Source organism: Engystomops pustulosus, chromosome 9 (genome assembly GCF_040894005.1).
Source record: "Engystomops pustulosus chromosome 9, aEngPut4.maternal, whole genome shotgun sequence".
In the NCBI taxonomy this organism is placed as follows: Eukaryota; Metazoa; Chordata; class Amphibia; order Anura; family Leptodactylidae; genus Engystomops; species Engystomops pustulosus.
Genome location: NC_092419.1, coordinates 86,662,655 through 86,675,723, shown reverse-complemented (window position 1 = coordinate 86,675,723; position 13,069 = coordinate 86,662,655). Strand labels below are relative to the sequence as shown.

General features: G+C 38.6%; 1 protein-coding gene across 2 annotated transcripts in view; it reads left to right on the top strand.

The window, feature by feature from the left end:
* Nucleotides 1-424: 424 nt before the first annotated feature.
* The window catches only part of FRMPD3 (FERM and PDZ domain containing 3), a 78,286-nt gene continuing 65,641 nt past the window's right edge, over nt 425-13,069 (top strand). For both annotated transcript variants that reach the window (XM_072123408.1, XM_072123407.1), the window contains exon 1: nt 425-651. The gene's annotated coding sequence lies outside the window, so the exon portion shown is untranslated. The remainder of the gene's footprint in view (nt 652-13,069) is intronic.

Sequence of the window (13,069 nt, the reverse complement as noted above, 5' to 3'; positions counted from 1 at the left end):
TGTTAAAACAATAAGTATTTATGCTTCTCCATCTTCAATTTTAAAGCATCTACAATGACCCTATGACAAGCTTCCAATATTTGTTATCTTCATAATTATTGCAGTAATGACCTTCTTCAAAAATTGGACATTGTATTTCTTTTCCTATATTGAAAGTGTTACCATCTAGAAAGCCACAAAAACAAATACTGTAGTCTTCTGCACAGTTGGGTGCCCAGACACCCTGCATGTATGCACAAAGCATTATAGTGATTTATAGCACATCGCCATTATTGGCAAATAGATCACAACCAGTGCGATTGGACCATCTTTCCCGGGTGCCTATATCTACAATTCTCTATGCTATTCACTTAGAGCCTCCCTTTCTCTTTCCCTCCGTTTGCTTTACTTGTTTTTCCTCAAGGCTTTTTTTCCCCACCTCCCAGTCTTTCCTTCTCCTCTCACACCAGCAAAAATTAATTCCCCCTCCCTCTGTCTGACTCTTTCCCTCTATGCCCTGAATGAATGAATGTTTCCACCATCTCTTTCCAGTCCTCTCCTCCCCCTTTTTTCTCTATACATCTCTCTCACCTCCTTCTCATCTGCACTGACTTCTTTTCTATTTCACCAAACACTGGCTGGACCCCCTACCCTGCTGCGGCCATCACACAGGTAACATGCACAGATAGGTCATGTATATGATTGTATCTGTTGTATATGGGAGCGGAGAATGATATATACCATAGAATGTTAGAGCATATATATTAATGTACATACCATCTAAATATATATTTGTGCGTGTGACTTAATATATATATATGTATATACATATATATATATATGCGCAATTTTGTGCATTCTGCACATCTGATCTGTATTTGCTCTCTGTCTTTGCAGACTATTCTGTATGCTAGTTGCGTCTCTGAGGCGTGAGGTATTATTTAACCCTTGAACTCCCCGATTACTGTGCACTGCAATTGGGCACTCTGGAAAATTCATATTGAAAGGGTTTCTGACACTAGCAACCAGGGGAATCGGCAGCTGGGTTTAGTGCAAGCAGATGCTAAAGCAGAATTAAGGCGCCGGGATCCTGTTCTTGATAATGCAGATGTTATATTAGCAATAAAGCATTCAGCTGAATTACTGCAAGGAGATGTGACGGACAAAAAGGCACTAAGGAACTTGGCTGCTGCATAGGAAATGTCCAGGGTTAGTAGGGAGCGACATGCAGGAAACAGATATTGTAAGCACGATAAGGTATTTAGATTGGGAAAGTTTAATGGTCAGGAGGATTTTATGCTGTGAAATGATGGACCTTTATATATATAGGCATCTTTTCTATAGTTATATCAATACACACAAAATATACAAAGCCGAAATAATAATTACTTTGAATTTACTGAAGAATAATGAAGTCTGCATTGGAAATGCATAAAGGGTGGAGATGATTAACCTACCGAGCATTACATTGGAAAGATCAGATGGCGCATAACGCGAGTCCTTTCTAAGATCTTATCTAATGTAAAATGTTATATCAACAAGGTATCCGAGCCAAAGGTGTGATGACCATAGGTCTAGTGGTGTCCATGCACAGAGCGGTGGGATTGCACGGAGCCACACTGCAGTCATCCTCCTTCACTCATCTATGTGCAAAAAATGGCTAAGCCCCGAGAACAACAGGTTGCATTCGGATGCATGGTCGCATTCAATTCAACGTCAAATGAGTTTCTTCACAATAATATTCATTGTATAACGTATTCTTCCCAGGACAAAGCAGAGGTATTTAATGTGTGTACATAATTACAGTTCTCCGATAGTGATGATTACTGACTGAACGCTGCACAGCTTCTTGATCTGCGCTCCGGTTGCTGTGCAATCAGCATCTGTTGGATACATAAGTTCTGCCGATATTAAAGCCTTTCCCTGACAAATAACACATTCACTCCACAGCTGAGCATGGTGGGCTCTGATCATGCTATGTGTGTTAGGTTCATATTCAGTGTTTAGGGAATGGTAAAATCCAACTTTAATGGAAATGATATTCGGTGGCATATGCAGATAAAATACTGTCTATTATTATGTGCTGCAAAAAGATGATAGATGATGTCCGTGATGGTGGAATTAGCACCATCAGTCCAAGAATAGGACTGATAAAAAATCATCTTGTTGATTTAAACATGTGATATACAATGGATAGACAACTAGAAATGCAATCTTTATAGTCTCTGGAAAACGTGTTGATTATTAGTTTTTCCGAAGACTGGAGGGTCTTGATTATGTGGACACTAAGAAAAGTACAACTTCATCAGCAGCTATGCTTATGGCCTTTAAAGGAAAACTACCATGAGGAATCTACCAACAGAAGTAGATCTGATGGTAGGTTCCTCCTGCTGCCTCTGCCCTAATCTGTAATTTCATAATCCTAGAACCTAACTTGTTAAAAACTTTCTTTTAGTAATATGTAAATCAACTGTAGAGGCAGTTTATTATGTCCATGAATGGCATAAATCTTCTAAAAGAAACTTTATAAAATAATTTAAAGAGGACCTGTCATCTAAAATTTCGGCACTAGGAGCTGCTTACTATGGAGCGAGGGGGAAGAGGCAGCACCATGGACCGCCCCCTCATGAATACATCGGACAGCTTTGCAAGCGGTCAGGTGTTTACATTGTACCCCACCGCAGTGTTAGATAGCGTTACTGGAGGTTTCCGGTAACGCTATCCTTCTAACACTGCGGCGCTTGTTTAAGCACTAGGAGCTTCTTACTTCAGTAAGCAGCTCCTAGTGCAAAAATTTTGGGTGACAGGTCCTCTTTAATTAAGCCAGAGGAACTCTCGCCTATGTCACCGAAACTTTCTTTATTCTAGCCTGGTCTTCACCATCGATTTCACAAACAGCCGGTGACGTCAGAGTCTGTCCGTGAGATTGACAGCCGAGACCAGTAAAGAAGAAGTGGGGGCGTGCATAAATTAAAAGCTAGTGGAGCCAAGAGGCACTTCGGTGATGTAGGTGGGGTATTACAACTGATTTACAACATTTTTTAAAGTCGTTTTGTATATGATTTGGGTTGTTTGTGTACATAAACAAAACAGCGTAAATCTGATGGTAGATTTCCTTTAAAGAGTTTTGTTTCATCCCTGAACTACATCTATAGCTTCTCATTAAGCCAAACCAGTTCCACACACTGTGCTGATGAGATATAAAAACATTGAAAAAGCACTGTTCAAATTAGGGAGTCTTTTCCTTTTGGAAAGTACATACTTTTTGACATCTTGAGTCATGTCACTTTTAGTACATCATACTTTGATATACTGTATAGGGAGCTGCCTTTCAGGGTAGCACAGGAAAACGTTTTTGCATCTCTCCATCCTACAATCATAGTGGAGTATGCAAGGATTCCATGCGTCTACAAAAGTGACTTTAAGTAGTAAATTCTCCTTAAGGAGTTTAGTTTCTTCACTGACCTGCATCCATGCCCTCTCAACTAGCCGAACCAATTCCCTACAATGTGCTGATTAGATGTAAAAACATAGAAACAGCGCTGTCTACAGTTTTGGCTATTGTCCTACATCATGTCACTTGGCTTCTTGATGTTAAGGGGGTTGCCTTACTAGTTAGTTAATAGGCAATGGGGCAGATGTATTATCGTATATGCGCCAGAAGAGTGTCGGAAACTCATGTTTTTTTGGGCGCAAAAGTGCTGCGGATCATTCATAATGTGTTTGCGCCAGAAAGAACAGACGTTTCCGACTATCCCAACTCGTTCGTCTTTTTTTGGCACAAGTGGACGTGGCCTATATTTTCCACATCATCCGCCACATTTATATTCAGTTTGTTGCCGTTTTTAGGTGCACATTTTTGGCGCAGAACAGACCAGGAAAAAAATGGTCTGAAATCAAAGGGAAAAAAAAAACAGGCGCAGATCATGTTAGATTTTGGTGCACATCTCATTTGTGTCTGCATTTTATTGCACCCGACTGATTAGTTCCGTCTGCGCATTAATTACTTATAGCCGTGCGCTACTTTAATACATTGGGCTATGCTTTCTATCGTCATATCTCAGATGCCGACTCTCGAGGTTGCGACACAATTAATAAATCCCCCCCAATGTTTTCCATAGGAAAATTTTTCCAAGGAAAAATGTTTTTGCATATTTACTTCCCGTGTCTTATGCAACTGATACAATCATTCCGTGTCATTATTTACCCAGTCTATCACATTGCTCTGTAGGAATTTTGCCCCACTCTGATTTCACACAGTCTCTTCAGTTCAGTGAGGGTTGTAGGCATTTCTTTTATGCACAACCTTCCTAACCCCTAATGAAACAGGAGATGCAAGTTCATTCTAATTAGGGGACAGATCGTGCCCCAGGACAAACATGTATGTCCTGGAGATCACAGGCAGGTAAGTACCAGTGGGATCAGCATTAGGAAGCTGGCTATATCACATAGCCTGGCTCCTGTATATATTTGGCTGTATTTTGCCACTTTTGTTCTCGGCACGCTGCAAGGATCTTCTAGGCCCAAAAACATGTTCGAAAACATTGGATTTTTAATTTCAACCTTTTAAAATGACATGACATGAAAAAAATGCTATAAAAACGCGTTTCAAGTCTGTACTGGGCTCTTCATCAGTAACTTGGTATAAATACTATAGCATAAACTCATAATGGGGGGTTTAAATACAAGCGGAAAAAGGAAGTGTTCGAAAAAAATGCATATGACGTATTACAAAGTTCATTCATAAAATTGTGACATTCATTTTTCATAATCAAATACTAATATAAGTATAACTTAAACCTATATAAATTATAATACCCTAGGCATACTTGCGTTTTATTACTTAAATTGTTAGAAACGTATATACGTCCCTTAGAAATAGCCTGGCTCCTGCTGCATTTGCCCTGAATGGAGGTATCTTTTTCAGGGAAGTTTTGTCCAGAGGTTGAAAAATATGGCTGCTTTCCACACCTGACTATGGCGGGTGCTGGTATTGCTGCACAACTGTTTAAAAATGAATGGGGCTTAGGTGCAACAATGCTAACTATTGTCAGGTGAGGGGCTGTTTTCAGAAAAATGTAACACTTTTATTCTATATTTAATCAATATTCTGTTTTATGTTCACTGGTGTGATGGGAAAGGAAATATACCGTCACTTTGACTGATATCAACCATTAATGCTGACGGGTAGCCCCCAGTAGTATGAATACAGTAATATGTTTGTTGGATGCACTGCTCCTGTACTTAAAGAGGACCTGTCACCCCATTTATCGGCACTAGGAGCTGCTTACTAAAGTATTACTGCGGCGGGGTATAGTGTAATCATCGGACAGCTTGCAAAGCTGTCCGATGTATTCATGAGGGGGCGGTCCGAGGCGCTGCCTCTACCCCGGACCGCCCCGCTCGCTCCATAGGCCGGCAATGACTGCCGCGCGCTAGGCGGCAGTCACAGCCCCTATCCACGCCCCAACCCCGCCCCCTTATGAATACGTCGGACAGCTTTGCGAGCTGTCCAACAATTACACTATACCCTGCCGCAGTGTTAGATAGCGCTACCGGAGGTTTACTTTAGTAAGCAGCTCCTAGTGCCGATAAATGGGGTGACAGGTCCTCAGGTTACTCTGTCATATATAAATTCTTCAATTGCATGTTATAAAAAAAATTACCTGTGTGGAGATAATTTCCCATAAATGTAGTGATATGGTCCCTTAAAGATGAAAGACAGCTGTCCTTGGATACGACCACCCTTGCAGGACAAATTGCACAAAAAGACAAATTGTTTTTGCATGTGAAATGACCCAGAGTTAAAGCATGTCCCACTGCTTCCCTGTGGTAATGAACACTGAATCCTGGTGATCAGAGAGTGGGGTTGGTCGTATCCAAGAGAAATTATCTTCACAAATGTAATAACATGTAATTGAAGAAATGTGTATATATATGGCAAATGAATAAAACTAAATAAATATTAATCCCCAGATGAGAATGCCCATTTCAGCACAGGAGCAGGGCTCCATACAAACATTACTGTATTCCTTCTGCTAGAGCTACCAAGCAGCATGAATGGTTGATACCAGTCAAAATTTTAGCTTTCTTTTAATGTTCTGTTTCATGATCTAGTTTAATCAAGTCTTTGCTACTAGATAGCTGGCATCACCATTGACTCTAGAATACTTTGGTATAGAAAGAAGTTCATTATTGTTCCCAAGACATGTGGTTGCAAAAACGCCTACTTCATCTCCTCTTCTCTGTGCTTTACAGCCAGTATGAGGTGTTCGTGCTTAAATTCTGTCTTTAGTTTCCGCCAAAGGTTGAGCAGTAAATTATGGTCAATCATCTCCACTTGAGATTTATCTGTCCAGAGATCATTGTCTCAGAAGTCTTGCAAATTCAGATGCGACTTTTCAACTTTCCATGTTGCTTTTAGAGAAAAAAAAGAGGCTTTTTCTGGAAAACCTCCCAAATAAATCTTTCTCATCCAGTAGTTAATTGGCAATAACTGAACATCAAACATGCTAACTGAGGCCCGTAGAGCCTTAGATGTAGCTGTGGGGTTTTTGAAACTTCTCTGAGTATTATATTGTTGTGAAAATTGTCTGGAATGTTTTATAATTGGAATAATCTTCTTACTGTAAAACGTAAACATTTTCCAGATTGATAAAAAGTGATTCTTTGATAACAATTAAGGAAATCAATGACTAAAAATACATTAAAAAAACATACAAATACCTCCACTCCTCTTCATCTTGATACTGTTGCGCGTTGTCCGTCGCTAGTTTTGACATGCTGGCGTCTCCTAGAAAAGAAAGTTATAATTAGCAGCACGGAGCATTGGACAAGATGTCCAGCAGTCCAGGCTGCTAATTAAGCATGGCCTCGCCACCTTCTTCTCCCCTGCTGGCAGCATGGGAGAGCAAGGTGGCGTCACACAAGAGACGGTGCGTGGACATGCATAATTAACAGCCCAAAGTGCCGGACATCTTGTCCACGAACTCCAGGCTGCTAATTATAACTTTTTTTTCTTAGGTGATCCTTGCATGTCAAGACTAGCATCGGACATTGCTGGGATCAAGATAAGGAGGAGCAGAGGTGAGTATTTATAGGTTTTTTATGTTTTTTCAGTGGTATATTTCCTTTAATAATGTTTTTTTCTTTTTGGTATTGTATTAACAAGCACCTGAATGCTCCAGACGAACAGACTGACAAAAAATTCTGCTTTTATAGTACAGGACACATTTGCTAATGATCAGTTAATTAAGAGCACTGTAGCCTTATAACACCTATAAAATCGGAAAAGTAAGGGTCAAACTGCTTGAAGCCTGCATTGCAAAGAACTGCATTCAGTTTTGATGTGGTTGTAAGTGCAGTTTCTTAATTTAAGTTACAGCTAAAACGAGGAGACATTTCTTTGACAGGTTTCACCATCAAAATCATAAACTGTACCATGAGAAACCTCAAAACTAACCAAGGTTATATACAATGCATGTGTGATGCAGTTTAAGCACCAGTTTGTAAAAGCACTCTCAAGGTGTACTTAATTTTCACTTAATGCTTATACATTTTGGTTCGCAAATAACTGCTGTAGTATCCAACCAGAAACAGCTCTTTCTTATAGCAGAGAGGAGGAGCTGTGGGGCCCCACAGCGGGAAGAGGAAATAGCCCTTCAGGCTAAACGACCCTCACAGAGCATTTGCATGAGATGCATATCTGGATTAGAACTTCACTTTCAGTCTATTTCACAGTCCTGCTGCTACTAACAACATACACAAAATGTAAAATTGTAAAGCTCTAAGGGACAGCTACCTAGCACTGAAAGGTTTTTCATGGTCTAAACAGCTTACATTACCATGCAAATACAGGATTATGTACTGTAGACCTTATATGTCACCTTCTAATTATTTTGTATACTGTGTTTATGAGCGGTTTGATATTTTTTATTAACTTTTTGGCTTTGAATGAGCTTTATTTTTGAATAATGGAACTACCGTATATTCCGGCATATAAGACGACTTTTGAAGACTGAAAAATCTTCTGTCCAGCCTGGGGTCGTCTTATACGCCGGTAACACGCGACTGATGTCATATTCTGTGAGCCGCCAGCGCTCAATAAGCTGTCACCGCCGGCCGGAGTGTAGCAGCGGAGCTTCGGTGGATCGCGGGAAAGGTGAGAAGCTCTAGAGAAAAATTAGAGAGGAAAGAGTGGGGGGGAACATTATTATAAATATTACAAAAAAAAAAATCCCTGGATGACAATTCAGATGTTTGGAATGTGCTGTATACTAGGGGGGGGGCAGTTTGGCTATATACAGGGGGCTGGCTGTATACTGGGGGGACTGGCTGGCAAAATACAGGGGGAGCTGGCTGTATACTGGGGGGACTGGCTAGCAATATATAGGGGGGGCTGACTGTATACTGGGGTTGTTGTTTGGCTATATACAGGGGAGGGCTAGATATATTCTGGGGGTCTGGCGGTGGTATATGGCATAGTAGTTATATTCCTGTACATAAGGGGCAGTATTATAGTACAGTATGGTAACATTTACAGTAAAATGGACTATGGTAATGTTGTTGTTGTATGCCTTATGTTTATGAGCGACAGTTTTCCTGCAGAACATGGGTGAGATGGAGCAGATCAGACGGGGGAGGGGAAAGGGCTGGAGTGTGGCGGAAGGACCCCGCGCATTCCGTCACGCTGTTGTGACTTCCTCAGGGGTAATCAATTACAAATAAACTTGTTTCATTAAATACTTATTGTTTGGGCCATATATTTGCATCACTTTTTCTTCTGCGCATTTCTTGAATATGGCAGATTAATGAAATTGAATCAGAATGCCCAGACAAGAATACTCCTTTATGAACGCAGATCTTAAAAGGGTATTCCCACGAAGACAAGATTCTTAAATATACTCAGGATAACAACAAAACAGATTCTCTAATACAATGTTATGACCAAAAATGCAGCATTTCACAGATATAATTCCAACCTGTCTCTATCAGTCCTGGTGTATACAATTTCGCCTTGGGATCCAACCATAAATCTTCTGATTATGGTCGGGCAGGGCAGATTCTTCTCATGAATAGCTTTTCTTGTCTGCAAACTGCAGTACTTTCTGCCCCTCTCCCTCCATTACCAGACACAGACAATTTCTGCCAGCAAGCAGCAATGTGCAGAGATTTACTCTACAACCGACAGATAAGAAAAGGTCTTTATCCAGTGGGTTTATTCATAATTAACACCATTAGACTCAATGGACCCCAATGCAATCATAACTAAAAGCAAAGTAATAGTCTTGCAGATAGGGAGATATTAAAGAAATGATGTTAAACCTTTATCAGGTATATTGGAAAAGAGAAGTCAAAATATTCCGGAGGTAGTCGGCACTGCTAGGAGTTATCCCAGAACTTAAATTTCAATACAGATTTGGTGCCTTCTTTAAGCCACAGGGGAAGGGGGTGATGTAGGAAGGATTGATTTAGCTGAGTTTCAATGTCTCTGAGGTAGACTTCTTAGATGTAATTGTGTATTCAATGTATTAAAGAATTGTATGAATTTGTATCACCCGAATGTCATATCTCATGTGTATCAGACGTAGGGTTTGTCTATAATCTAGTAGAGTCTTGTAATATTACTTTGAATTTTTTATTTGTAGGATATGGATTTAGTGTTCTTGAAGTAGCTCTTAGTATCTTCAGCTATATGAGATTATCAAAGATAAAAAAAAAAATTGCTTCCTTTTCACTGTTTTTGAGAAGTTATCAAGAAGATTCCGGCACACAAACTACCACCAATCCATTGCTCAGTATAGGGGCAGGATTACAATATCTTATTACTTCTACATTCTCGGAGCTTCAAGACACAAAGAACTTTGAATGTTCTTTGGAATTGCCATCCAGATTTTGACTTGTAATTTCGACCCAGTCATTCCCGAATGGGACAATCCACCCCCATGGCTTCAGAGGGGGAGATTTCAAGTCAGATAATATGCTTTAATTTTTAATCAATGTATGTTGGGCTGGAAAAGATGAAATTATATTAAATGGCCTATGGGATGTATTTTGATCATTTTTAAATAGGAGGGTAACTGATATTAGTCATTTCCAAATTGTTCATGATTTTATGAAAGAGTACCCACAAAGTTAATTTCTGGTTCTGAATATTTCAGTGTTATGGGAAGATTAAAGAAAATTAACCACACATACATGCAGGTGTGTGGCAGTATCTGCTCTTCTTTATTCTTATGCCCTAAGGAGCTTGAGTGGCTCCAGGATCAATTAACCCCTAGGGCTCATTTGCATAATCTGTTTGCATTCAAAGCTAAAAAAGAGCAGATCCTACAAGAGGGGATTAGAAGCATATAAGTGAGCTTGGTTTAAAATCCTGGTGGTGGATTTCCTTTAAATTTGTTGATCCATTTGTGAAATGTTATTAATTCTAGTCCTTTAATTATATAATTTTTCCAGATGACAGGGTTATATGAGACTGGATGGCTATGAACACCGTCACATTGCAGTGACAGGCAGTCAGTCAATTCTTATGTAGGGTGTAAAGTTTCCATATTATGATGGCAAGGATGGTGCCTATGGATAGTTAGCACTAGGCTTTTTGACTATCACCTTTTATTTAGGATTTTGTCTTCCAAGTTTATGTATCTCTAAACCTAAACTAGGCTTTATTTAATTTATTCCCCACTACTAATTTAATAACTCAAATATGGGAAAAAATATGTGGTAGAAGATATGCTTCATAAGATAATACTTACATCTCAAATAATGAAATGTCCCCTTTGAGGATGCTTATTTTTATAATTCAAAATCTCCAGGAATTTGATTGGGTAACCACTTATTTCTGGTTATATAAATAATTAAACCATCACATCATATTTTTAGGGCACTTACATTATGTAGGTAACTGCAAGTATAAAGAATCGCCTGTTTTTTATTATACATATCCTGGGGATAGGGCCTAACTTGTTTCCTGGGTAGACCCCTTTAATGCTTCCTATAGACCCTCCTACTCAATGGTTGTCAGTATACTCAAATATGTCCAAAGTGTCATCACAACAAAGTCAATTTCATCCATCTCTGTTGGTGGTAAAATACTGTTGTCTCTAATCTCAAAAGAATTTATGAAAGGTTTACATTTTTTTTTTGGCTATATCTGAAATATTAATCTGTGCTGTTTGATGAAATGTATTTGTCTATATTGTCTGTCCCTCACAAGGGATAGAAAATTATTATGAATTATGATTTAAATGTAACAAAAGATTAGGGTGGTCCTGGTGATAGTTTTGTATGTTTACAGTTTTTTAAGAAGGTGACATCATAATTAGAAATGAGCGGACCCAAAGTTTTTGGTTGGGATTGGGTGTGTCCTGCACGACTGTGACACATTGCTAGATTGGCTGTCGAACAGCCAATCTGGAAAATTGACGCCCCTAGCAACTAGTTATGACTAGTTGCTCCCCTGGCCAATCACAGCCTTGGCTAGCAGCTAGCGGCAACAGTTCGGCTGTTAGGCTGCCAGTCTGGTAATATGTCTTAGTCACATGGGACGCACCCGAACCCTGAACCTGAATGGAAATTTTGGGTCTGCTCATCTCTAATCATCATGGTATTTTATTAAAGGTTTATTAAACTTAATCTTAAACATGAGTTTAAGAAACACAATATGATGATATACATAGTAATAATATAATATATATAATATAAGGTGTCTGTAATGAAGCTTTATTGATAATCCTTGGTCCAATTACAGCAAAAATTTTGAAACTCCAATTGTTACTGGGACAAAAGAAAAAAATTTGTCTAGAACTTCAATTATAAAATATACAGTTTCGACTTACATACAAATTCAACTTAAGAACAAACCTCCAGACCCTATCTTGTATGTAACCCGGGGACTGCCTGTACATAGTAGTATAGTAAAATAACCACTCATAGTAAGGGACTGTTTTTGATACTAATAACCTATTCTCTACCCCTTCGCTGAATTCACTGTTGCCACACTGCCGGAAGTTATAGGGTGCAGATATTTCAAAATGTATCCAATCTAGTCATGTAGCATGCAAGTTTTATTCCTCTTTCATACCATCCCTGACTTATAAATGGAATTATTATAGAGCCATTTTTCAGCTTTTGTTTCAGGCCTAGAGCTGATAGCAACCAATCAGAGCTCAGCTTTCATTTTCCCACAACAGTTTATAAAATTAAAGCTGAGCTCTGATTGGTTGCGATGAACAACTGGAACACTTTTGCTCTAAGATATGTGCAATAAATCACCCCCTATTATGCATATAATTTCTCTCATTTCTAGCATATACAGACCATATCATGAGTATTGAATTATATTTGTATAATAGAGAAACTGGACTGTATGACTTTAAGGGAGGATTTTTTCACTTTTTAAATTTTTTGAAATATTTTACTGCGGCTGGAATTCTTACATTTCATTTCTATATTGTACTAAATAAGGCCAATAAAATATCATTTATTTGACCTACTACTCCTTTGGGTCTAGGTGTCTTCTGTAGTATAATGATGATTTCCAGCACTGTGATAAAAACCTCACGTTTTATTTCCACCTTAAAAATTGGTGTTAGCTGATGCGTTTTGAGCAAATCATGCTTTTAGTCTCAGCAGGATATTGGATTCTTTGCATAATGTCTACTTTTCATTTCCAGATGATTGGTTATTTATTTTTTATTCAGCAAATACATAGATGTGTATATATATAGCAAACATATCAAAGAGATAAAAAGAGTGTAGCAATGCTGTAGGACCTAATAAGAATACATAATATAAACATAAAAAACTAAAATTATTTGAAAATTTAATAGACATACCACAACTTAATTTTTTCGGGAAATAGTACTAAGCATCTACACGACAATAACAATTTCTAGTATTACTAAAATGTTTGGAGCGATAACATTTTTATGATTTTCTAGGCATGATATATCTGCCTTGGAATATTATATTGTGTTTGCTTTGCTTTTTAACAATCTATATAAAAAATTACCTGCAATTTTCATCTTGGCTATTACATCTATTAATGTAATATACTGACACTTGCCGTTCTGTATACCGTGCATTA